This window comes from Pipistrellus kuhlii, unplaced genomic scaffold (genome assembly GCF_014108245.1).
Source record: "Pipistrellus kuhlii isolate mPipKuh1 unplaced genomic scaffold, mPipKuh1.p scaffold_m20_p_27, whole genome shotgun sequence".
Taxonomy (NCBI): Eukaryota; Metazoa; Chordata; class Mammalia; order Chiroptera; family Vespertilionidae; genus Pipistrellus; species Pipistrellus kuhlii.
The window spans coordinates 6,348,159-6,358,632 of record NW_023425526.1 but is presented as its reverse complement, the minus strand read 5'-3'; positions in this window follow the sequence as shown (position 1 = coordinate 6,358,632).

Sequence of the window (10,474 nt, the reverse complement as noted above, 5' to 3'; positions counted from 1 at the left end):
TGAATACTGTATGCGCACACTCATTGAATCTTCTATGCATCAGGTGCTTCTGCCCCAGAAACAGGGTGCAAAATCCAGCTTTCCTCTAAAATATAGATGGTCATAGCTTTACAGATTTTTATTCTCCAGGCTATTGGGTCCTCACCTCTGGGCTGCCCTCACACACCTCCCTCATCTGGTCAGCACAGAAAATCTACCATCGGTTTGCAAGGAGTAGCAAGGTGTGGGTCTGGGCAGCATACACCAGTGTTGGGGCACCATGCCAGGGCACTATGCCTAGAGGAAGACTTCAGACTGAGCAGGATGTTGGGGACAACTCCCTGGAAATCTGGAATCAACCGACAAACTGAAAGGTCACTGTAATTTGAAAACTCCCAGAACCTAGGCTCATAGAGACCTAGAGTTGGAAATCATCACTGGCATCATCTAATAGAAGCTACAATTTAAGAAGCATTTATCCTGACACTCACCACACATTATCTCGTTTAATTTAATCCCGAAACAACGTTACAGGATAAGCATCCTCCTCCCAGGTTAGAGATGTCAGAAACCTGCCTATTATCACACAGTGAGCAAATGGCTGAGCTGGGCTTTGAACCTTGGTGCCTAATTAGGCACCACATACTACATCATCCCCTTGGTCCGATGCATCAGGAGGGGTCCAGGAAGGAGGTGGAATGGCTAGAGGTGAAATTGTTGCAAGCTTTAAAATATCCTATATAATAAAAGCCCAGTGACCAAACAGCGGAACAACCAGAACAACCAGAGACCAGAACGACCACAGCCCCCCGCCTCCCAGTGCGAACCCTTAACTCCATGGGGGTGTGGCTGGCCTGCAAACTACCTGTGGCCCCTGCCCCCCAGCATTGACCCCCCACTCTGATCGGGGCATGGCCAGCCGGCAAATCGCCTGTGGCCCCTTGCCCTGGCCATCCCTGCTCCCCAGCAGGGAACCCCACTTCGATCCTGGGCCCCCATCAAGGTAGGCCATCCAGCCCCCACCCATGCACTGGGCCTCTATCCTATGTAATAAAAGGATAATATGCAAATTGACCCTAACAGCAGAACGACTAGAATGACTGCTCCACCAGTCACTATGAGGTGCACTGACCACCTCTCCATCCCTTTCCCCAGCTGGCAGACTTTGATCACCCAATGGCAAATGGGGAACCAGAGTGAGGGTGTCGGGGGGGGAGGGGAGGGAAAGCAGGGACAGTGAGTGGGCAGAATAGCCAACCTCTAGGTCCCTCCCCCCAGCCGGCAAGCTCCAATCGCCTAATGGTGAACAGGGGTTGGGTAGTGGGGGATGTGTGCAGTGCCAAGCCAAGGCCCCTGATCACACAGTGGGAGGGGCCAGACATTGAGGGTGGGGCCAGCAAGAGGTTGGGAATGGCCAGCCTCTTTGTCCCTTCCCTGGCTGTCAACTCTGATTTCCCAATGGCAAATGGGAAACCAGGGATGGGTGGTGGCAGGGCGAGGGGCGGCTGGGGGAAGCCAGGGAGGATGGCCCTGATCACAGGCCAGGCCTAGGGACTGTGCCCACACACAAATTCCATGCACCGGGCCTCTAGTCTATATAATGAAAACCCAGTGACCTTGTGGTGGAACAACCAGTCCCTGTGATGCGCTGGCCACAGGGGCCGCCACCACTGCTGCTGCCGAGCCTGAGGGCCCCAGGGCCAGTTGTGTGGTGGCCGCCAAGGCTCCAGTAAAGAAGAACGCAAAGGGGGCCAGCATGAGCATGCAGCTTGAGATGAGGCTCTGTGGGACGAACTCTATCAGCTGGCATGAGATAATCATCACTACAGCTGGCAGGTCAAGGTGCCCTCTCCCCACTAGGACCCTCCCCACGGGGTACCAGTCTTGGATAGCAGGCTTTGGCCTGATCCACATGAGCAAGACTGAGAAGCATGGTGGGGGCATGACCTGGTCACCTGTGAGTCCCTTTTTGCTTGGGCCAGCTCCTTCTCTCTAAGACAATAATCGCTTGGTACACTGGGCTGGAGGGTACTGCTTGGGAGGCCAGGAAGGTGGTGTAGAGAAACCCTTAGACCTTCCACCCAATCAGCAGCTCAGGACCCCGCTCAGAGCACAGAAATGGACCAGCTCAGAGCGCACCGAGCCTGGGGGGAGGGCAGCTGCCTGTGAGGGGCCTTCCCACCAGCTGGTTCCCAGTGGATCCCACCCCAAAGGAAACTCGGTCTTTGGTTCTTTAGTTCAGTCTATCCCGGCTAAAGAGGAGCGCGGGGCACATTTTAGGGGAGAATTAAGACTAAAGCAGTGTGATCTGTTCCCAGGAGATTGCCACCCAGTTGTCTGAGGCCTAAATTCCTGGTGATTGTGGGGCCTGGCTCTGCCCCTGGGCTTATGTCTTCCAATGTCCCGTGTTTGTTGAAAGGGCCCCAAAAGAAGAAGGGGAACACGTTTTTAGATGCAATGGATTTGGCCAACAGACAAAGATGATTGCGGGGTTGAGACTAATGTACATACAGAGATACCAGCTCTGAGTCCACCTGGCCAAAGGAAGCTCAGAGCCTTCTGGGGCTTCTGTTTCCTTGCTGAGGCCATCCTCTTTGGGAAGCCTGGAGCCTATGCTCACCTCTAGCTCAATGGGTCTTCTCCAGGCCCCTCCCCCTGGCCAGCCCTGCCCCCAATTGGTCCCCCCAATCCTGATTGGGGATAGGGTCAGCCAATCAACCTTCTGTGGCCTCTCACCCCACTTGGCCTGCCCAATCAGCCCCAATCAGGGAGGGCTGGCTGGACCCCACCTGTGCACAAATTTGTGCACTAGGCCCCCAGTATCCTATATAATAAATGAGGTAATAAGCAAATTAACCCTCATGCCTATGACCAGGCCAGCAGGGGAGTTAATGGGGGATTATAAAACAACTGAACAGCAGCAGGCTGCCTAAGGCATCCAAGCTGGTGGGGTTGGGGGGGAGGGGGGAGCGGCACGCCATGAGGGGCAACGAGGCCAGCAGGGGAGACAGTTGGGAATGACTAGGCTGGCGGGGGCGGGGGGGACAGTTGGGGGAAATTGGCAATTAGGCTGGCAAGGGGGGCAGTTAGGGACGACCAGGCCAGCAGGGTGGGGGCAATTAGGGGTGTCCAGGCTGGCAGAGGGGGGCAGTTAAGAGCCACCAGGCCAGCAGGGAGGGGGCAGTTGGGGGAAACCTGGCCAGCAGCAGAGGGCATTTAGAGACAACCAGGCAGGCAGGCAGGTGAGGGATTAGGAGCCAGTGGTCCAGGATTGTGAGAGGGATGTCTGACTGCTGATTTAGGCCCGCATCTCATCAGCATTATAACTAAACTAGAGACCCAGTACACAAATTTCATGTACTGGGGGGCATCCCTCAGCCCAGGCTATGCCCTCTTGTAGTTCAGGACCCCTTGGAGGATATCCACCTGCCAGCTTAGACCCACTCCCCATAAGGAAAGAAATCTAAGCCAACAGTCAGACACCCCCCTTGCAGCCTGGGACCCCTCACTTCTCACCCCCCGCTTTCAGGAGAGCCTCCCGCCACCGTCACTGTGCTCAACAGCTGTGAGCCTGGCTTTTGCTGAATGGCACTCTCCCTGTGGGAGGGCACTGATCACCAGGGGGCAGCTCCTGCATTGAGCATTTGCCCCCTGGTGGTCAGTGCACATCATAGCAACCAGTTGTTCGGCCATTCAGTTGATTTTCATATTAGAATGCATAGATTCATCCACCAGTGGGGTCCCTCGGTCTGGCCTGTTCCTCACGCAATCTGGGACCCCTCAGGGGATGTCAGAGAGCTGGTTTTGGCCTGACCACAGGATTCCACCGGTGTTCAAATCCATGAACCAGGCCTCTAGTATGCATGTAAAATCTTTGGTTAATCTCTTCCCATCCTCCCCTCTCCCCTTTTTCCTCTGAGATTGATCAGTCTGTTTCATGTTTTCATGCCTGTGGTTTCTGCTCCTGTGTCTGCCCCCTGGTGATCAGTGCATGTCATAGCTACTGGACTGTCAGCTGGCCAGTTGGTCGGAAGATCACTTAGGCTTCTACATATATAGATGACATTATCCAAGGACCTGCTGTAATTAGGTAAGTCCTGAAAAAGGCAAGGATGTTTACTATGGCTTTGTTTGTGATAATTAAATACTAGAAACAACTTAATTTTCTATGGTAGAGACTGGTTAAATACTTTTTAGTATGTTGAAACAAAAAGTATCTTAAAAGATGGGACAGGCTAGATGGGGTCAATGGGGGAAAGGAGGACATATGTAATATTTTCAATAATAAAGATTTAAGTTTTAAAAAATTATCTTGTAGATATGGATTTATTTCCTTAGAATGAATAACTCAGACCCTATTTGAACCTTTTGGTATTTTAATATGTGCCACCTCTTCATGATTGACTTCCATGGATTGTCTTTGTCCTTCTGGAACAGCGATCACCAAGCTTTTTGGACCTCAAGGACCATCAGTGGTCTGCGGACCACCAGTTGACAACCGCTGCTCTGGAAAATCAAGTGGCACCTTGAGGATGTCCTACTATACTGAGTGAGTCTAATTTAAGTTGTCTTATGATTACATGGGCATGAGCCCTTCTTGACTTGCTGAAGTCCCAGGTTTTGACAATGACCTCTTCTGGAAGGCATCATCTCCCCTGATTCTCTTCTGCCTCAGACCTGCCCTAGATCTAACCAGATGGCTTCAGAATACAGGCATCTACTAAGTCCAGACAGGAAACCTGGGGAGCAAAGCCAACTTTCAAGATAAGTGAATAATTGTAGAATGAGTATGTAGGGAAATCACTAACTTTGCAATGACTCTCAATGTTTCCAGATAAAATGTCCAGCTGATGAAGTTCAAGATCTGACAAAGCAATAGACAGTGGGTGGGAAATCATAGCTGTATGCTCTGTGAGTATTTTGTAATTATGCTTTTCCTTAAAATGACTTTCAGAGAAGTCAGCTATACCATTTCTATAAGATACAGACACCCAACCTACCCACTTTAACCTTAAGGAGACAGGTGCCGCTCACTGTGGCCATTTCTTGGCAACATTCTCTCTTGTACTGCAAGTGAAAGGGCAGCAAAACCACCGCTTCATAAACAAACAGCCATCCTGTGTTTTCACAAAACCGAGTTGCAGCGCATTGGAAAGAGACAGCGAACTTGGTGCTATCATATCTTTAAAAGACAAAATGAGGCTCAAGCAAGCTCTCAGGAGTAAAAGCCATTGATTGTGGAGATGGTGTGGGTATAAACTAGAAGACAGGGAAGGGGGTGAAAACCCCAGCAAACTGCTGATTGAGGGGTGGCCTGGTGGTCTTCCCTTCTCGGCCTCTGCTTCCTGCAGAGATGAGAGGGTTTCATTAGCTAAAACTCTTCAAAGGGCTTTTCAAAATGACTGAGACTTACTCAGGGCTCAGGACAAGCCTCATCTTCCCCTTAATGGAAGCAGTGATCTGAGAAGTTAGCCTACACTTCTACCAGAAAATATCAAAACTCTGGGAATGTCGAGTTCATCATAAAACCAGGCAAGTGTGTAAGATGAGAAGACCCTCCCCAGGCCCTTGAGAAACCAACCGTGCCTGCTCCCACTACCAGACAGCCAGCACTTGATGGAAAGCACCCGCAGGACCCAGACCCGCTCAGCAGAAGGTCAAGGCCAGCAGCCTGGCCAAAGGCAGCTGGCCATGGAGCCTCCTCTGCCCCAGTGGCCAGACCCGGCCAGCCCAGACAAGTGAGTTCAGAGGAAATAAGAGGGTGTGAAATGACAGACCGGTCAGAAACACAAGCACACAGCACATACACACACTCACAAAGGTGGATAATTGTGAGATTAAAATTTTTAAATGGACAGGGCTAAATCTTAAAAATCATAACTGTTCCAATAACGTGTTGTTATTACTAGTAAGCAGCCATGAAAACGGACTAAAGAGTCATTAGAGGGCTCCCACCCAGTGGCTGTGGCTATTGAGAAAGTGAATGAAATCATAGCCTGGCCTTGCCCTCAAAGGAGACGGCTCACTAAATCCGTTGCACAGTTAGTGAGGAAGGTGTCTTTTTTCCAACAATACGAGAATGACTGAGGTGCCAGGCACTATGACCAGGGCGCCTGCAGGCTAGTGGCCTTCTCCGAGCTGCGGCTCCTGAACCTACGTGGGTAGACAATTTCCTGCTGCAATGCCCTCTAGCATGGGCACGATCTCCGAAAGCCATCTCTGCCTTCTGAGCACCCAGCAGAGTCTTAGGAGATTCTACAGTTTTTTGTTCCACCTTCTGCGTAGCTTTCTCTCGGAAAGTAAAGCCACAATCTTTGCTTTACTTACCAACCTCCTATGGAAACCCCTCACAATGTGTATAGTTTCTACTGCTTACTATGCTCATGTCTATAGGTTGGCTTAAGATCATGTCCATCACAGAATTCAATGCTGAGAATGGAGTGCACTTTCACCTCCTGGGGTCAAGTTCTTCAGGCGCTTGGTCCAAAATTCCAGACATGGATCACAGAGAGGAAGAAAGAGATATCCAAACTTTACAAAAGTTCTAAATGTAAATATGTAGTAGAACTTAATCCAAATAGCTGAATTTGAACCTAACATTTTGGGCTAAACTTAAAGATGGGACATGCCCTTCTAAGAAGAGAAGACTGCAGTGACCACAGGACATAGAAAGTGGCGATTGTGTTCTAGTTGTCTGTTGCTAAAAAAAGAAATTACTCCAAAACTTAGAAACTTAAAACAACAACTGTGTTACTTCACCTCACAGTTTTGTAGGTCAGGAGTCCGGGCAGCGGGGTGACTCAGCTGTTCCATATGGCATCACCAGAGTTTGCCTGCTGGCACTTGGCGGGAAGACTGCTGGTCTGGTAGGTCTCTAGTATGTTGACACGTTAGCAAAGACATCTGGAAGGCTGGGCTCAGCTTACACTCTCACCTGGCATGCATACCTGGGCCTCTTCCGCACGGCAGCTTCAGAGCAGTTGGACACCTTTTGTGGTAGTTCTGGACTCTAAGACACTTTGAGTATTCCATTCAAGCCACCCTGTTGCAGCTACAGGGATGCCTAGGGCAAACTTTGAGTCCCAGAAAGTCATTTCTGCCTCAATCCATTGGCCCAGAAAGCCAGGTCCTGATGGGAGGCGTAGCAAAGAATGTGTGAGCACCTCTAATCTGCCATGGACCCGCTGACATCCCTGGAGACCACGCCCTTTCTGTAGACACGACAGGTACAGAAGAGATTAGCACCGAGCAAGCCGGACTCCCGGGGCCAGGGCAAACCCGTGTGAAGGTTTTACCAAGGACACAGAAGAAACTTGTAGGGAGCTCTGGGACTTTCCAGATAAAGCAGAGACAGGCTGAGGTTCCTCTTCCTTCTCCCAGCCGTGAATGTAGGTCTGTGTCTGGCACTGTGACCACGAGAAAGGACAAAAATTCAAGAGTCACTGACCCTTGCATTATGACGCACATTTCTAGAAATGGGAGGGGAAATGCTTGTTTAGACCACTCTGCACTTGTTCTTCTGGCACCGGCAGACAAGTGCCTACCGATCGGAGCTAAGAAGACTCTCAGGTGCCATTCTCGTGGTCCATGTACCAGTGGCACCCACACACTGGAGAAGCATGTACAACCTATGGAAAGGCCAGGCCCACCTTGTTCCACCAGCTCCTGGAAAGCAAGAAAATGCTGTGTTATCTGTTGTGTGTCTCCCCAAACCCTCACCAAGCACAACATCGTGCATCTGAGAGGAAAGAAAGAGAATCTGCTCTGGGCCACTGGGGAAGATTTGTGACTTAAGAATATTGGAGTCAGTGTCATCAGTGAGCATGGGGAAGTCAGGAGGCTCATGCTCCCCCACACTCTTCCTCACCCCACTCTCATCACCAGACGCTCTGTATATTTAGGGGATAGGGGAACAGAGAAAGGGAGACTCAGAGCAACCTCTTCATGTATTTTCTTCCCTGAAAAATTATAATTTCAAAGGTGTCACAGAAAATTTTTATTTAAAGAAAACGGGCTGAATCAGAAGCACCAACCATGCGATAGCTCGTCGGGAGCCTTTATCCCCAGGAGGTGTCTGAAATCAGCTTTTGGCTTTGAAGAAAGCCTCCTGAGTTCCCTCAGGACAGACATTGCTGAGTAAAAGCTGTCGCAAAAAGACACAGCACATTTGAATGTTTACCAAGAAAAATATACTCGGCGCCTGACAGAATTCCCAAATGACTTTATTCTAAAATCATTTTTCTTATCTTCTGAAATAAATTATTAACAGGCTTCTGTTAGTCAGAAGCCAGTAAGTACCTGGTGTCCAACAGTGATATTCTTTCAGACATTTAAACAGGAAATTCTAAGTCTGCAGAACAGATAACATTCAAACCATGCCAGTAATTTGTAAAGTCATTCTCTGCTCACGCTGAGCTTCCAGTGTCCGCCACTTTGTTGAACGAGATGTTAAATCTAAAGTTAAAAGGCGGGGTGGCGGGGTGGGGAGGTATCACCATGAGATAAAGGAACTCCAGGCTAGAGATGCGCTGGCAGAGCAGGCAGCATTCAGCCTTTGAGAAAGAGGACACAGGAAAACCTCCCTGTTAGTTCTCAGAACTCCCCTCTCCGTCCTCCCCCGCCCCCACCCAATACCAAGCACTCCACTTTGGCCCCCTCTAGTGGTTGACTCTGTGGCATGTTCAGGCTCCAGGAGAGAATCCGGCTGGTTCCAATGGTCTTTGTCTTGCATGGCCCTCTGTGGCATATCGGCTGTCTGTGGCATACCAGGCCTTCTCGGGAATGAGCTTTCTTTTTCAGAGCCTCTGCACACGTATACCACATGCTTTTACTTCTCTGATGCTTCGCAGGGTGGTTTGAAGAGATAAAGACAATATCAGACCCCAAAATTACTCTCAAGTTATTCACAGCCTCATAAGGGAGAAAAGAGAAAAGTTTGATCACTGACATAGCAAGTTAAAAGCACTAAATGCTATAATGAAGGTCCAAATAGAAATTAATCGGGACTGGGAGAGTATTTCCAGTGTTGTGAAAAGACTTTGTAGTGGAGATGTCACCATAGGCAGCAGTCACTGGGCTCAGGCCTGGCGACTGCTCTGGTGGGTGCTGGTCGTGTGGGGCTTCGCAGAGCACACAGGCACCCTGGGGCCCAGGGACTCCCCGCCGACCCCAACTGGCCCCCCAGAATGTGTGTGTGCCAGGTCCAACAGTGCGGGCTGGCTGGGGGCTGTGGCATCTCTGGACTTTCTGATGGCAGGTCCAACATCTCCCCTCCCCACTGTAGTCATGGGCACCAGGGAACCCCATGGGCCAAGACAGCGCCATGGAGGTTCTTACCACGAGAGGGCCAAAAGCTAGAGAGATGAATGAACAGGGCCCATGTGCACCAGAAGCTAGAAAGACAAGGGGACGGAGCAAAGCCTCTCCCTGCTGCCTCTGAGAGAACTTCAGGCTTGGGTAAGAGGCGGGCGTGGCCTGTGAGATGGAAGTCCATACTCCTCCCAGGCCCTGGCCCATGGAGAAACCTCTTTCCGTTTGCACCAGCACCTGTCTCTGGTTTGGCTTTCCTTGCAGCGGGCAATTGAACCTGTGTTTCAGTTACAGTTTTTGGTGACCCAGGTAGGACAGCCTGGCTCTTGGCACGTGTCAGAAGGCCTAGGCTGGGGCCCCAGATTACTATTTTCCTAGTAACAGGGAAACCAGAAGGAGAAGTGGAACCCTGAAGGAAAAGAGAAAGACCCACTAGGTACCAATCCACGTACCTAGTTCAAAGAGGAAGGCCGTGGAAGAAAGGACTGCCCAGACTCAAAAAGAAAAAGGAAAAGGGTAGAAGCTGTTGCCAAGAAATATTAGAAAGAAACGATGAATCTGCTGTAGAATAAGAAGGTCCAGGGCTCCCGCGTACACCTCCCAGCCTGTTACTATTTCCCCGCAGGAGCCTGGGGGTAACTGGCTAATTCACTTGAATTAGCTAATTCAAGCTAATTCACTTCCTTGTAGATGCAGGGGCTACATCCTCAGTGCTGAATACAAAACTCATTGAGAAAGGTCGGCTGCCCTGTCAGTTACTGGAATGAGCAGAGAGTTATAAAAACAGTCATCCTTGGGGTACAAAGCGTACACAGCTTTTTTTACATGCAAGGCGCCCCATTCTGTGTCGAGTCAAGATTTGCTTTGTAAATTGTAGCGCAAGTAACTCTTCCCCGAGAAGCAGCAATCATATTTGGGAGTCCCACTGGCACATGACATCCCGCTCAGGTGCTCCCGCCTGGAAGGACCCAGCGGTAAACACTTACCCCGGAGGTCCGTGGGCAGGTCAGTGGAGCCATTCGGGCTGACAGAGCCCCAGGTAGGGTGGTTAACATCCAACCTGTAAAAATTAACCCCGGAAAAGGCGTACAAATCCCATGGAAGAAACAAATCCCTTACTTAAAAAGGAAGCCTTACAGGGAGTTCAACCAGTATTGCAGAAATTCTTAAAATCAGAATTAATTTG